Source organism: Silene latifolia, chromosome 7 (assembly GCF_048544455.1).
Source record: "Silene latifolia isolate original U9 population chromosome 7, ASM4854445v1, whole genome shotgun sequence".
In the NCBI taxonomy this organism is placed as follows: Eukaryota; Viridiplantae; Streptophyta; class Magnoliopsida; order Caryophyllales; family Caryophyllaceae; genus Silene; species Silene latifolia.
In genome coordinates, this window is record NC_133532.1 from 75,818,545 (window position 1) to 75,819,912 (window position 1,368).

Genomic DNA, 1,368 nt, shown 5'->3' on the forward strand with positions numbered 1-1,368 from the left:
TGAAAGGAAGTAATGAGAGTTGCGCAAAGCACCTCCCTTAGGAGGAGTACCTGGGAATCGGTGATGATACTTCAGAGTACTTGAGAATCAGTGATGAAACTTCAGGAGTAGTTGGAAAGGAGAGAGTGAGGTGAACTTCGGGGACAAAGTTCGTTTTAATGGGGAAGATTATAATACCCCGTATTTTATAATTATATTATTTATATTATATTTACGAGTTATGTATGAGATGGATAATAAAATAATAATGATAATAATAATAATACATGATATACATTTTTATACATATATATCATTCACCTCACCTTATCATCTACACTCACCTTATCTCACCCTATCCATAATATCATAATATCACATTTCCACCATACAAATTAGAAGAGAGAAAGAAAGAAAAAGGAAGGGAGATTTGAAGATTTTGTCCCTCCGCCTCGAGATCGTAAAGTAAGACCGCCTTATACTAATCTATATCTTAATTACTTTATACCGTTTACTCACCCGCAACTTGGACCCACCATGTGACCCACCGTGACTGACCTTGACCGCCGTTTACCACCATATAAGGGGTTTGACCGAAATTTGCAATGTACTTGTATTGCTGTTTTTATACCATCTTAAGACGAGTTTTTACCCTTATTTTCGTGGCTGACTTGGGCTGGCTTTTGGTGGATATGGTCATGGGTTGAGAGAAAAGTCTAGTGGTGGTCATGAGTGCTGGTTAGGATGGCTGTATGTGGTGGAAAACATGTGGTTTTGGAGGGTGGACGGGTTTGTATGTGTTGTTGTTAGTGGTTATTATTGTTGTCATATGTGGGTGCTTAGGGCGAGTGTTGGTGGCGCCACTGGTGACTGGGCAGGCCGTGGTCCACTATGTCTAGGTGGGAGTGGTGGTGGCCCACGGTGGTGGCTATTATGGTGGTTTTGGTTGTGTTTAAAGGTGTGTGTCGTGTGTGTATGTTGTTGTTGTTGGGCTATTTTGTTGCTGCTTTTTGTTGGTGTTGTGGCGGCTAATTGGGGGTCGTGTGTGGTGTACGTTGAGGGTGAGGGTGGTGGTGTATGGTGGTGATGACGGGTGGTGGTGTTGGCCGTGGATGTGGCGGTTTATGGGGCTATTTTGGAGATGTCCAAACGTGGTTTAACCACATGTGTTGTGTGTATGTTACGGGTTTCGGGTAGAATCTCAAGACGGATTTTAATTATTGTATAATGGGTATGAGTCGGGATTTGAACCATGTGGTTGGCGAGTAATTGATTCGGGATTTGAATTTAATTATATTAAATTATATATTATAATTTAATTAGATTAGTTAGTAATTAGACGTATTTAATTATTTTATTTAGGTGACATTTTTGTGGAAGATTATTATT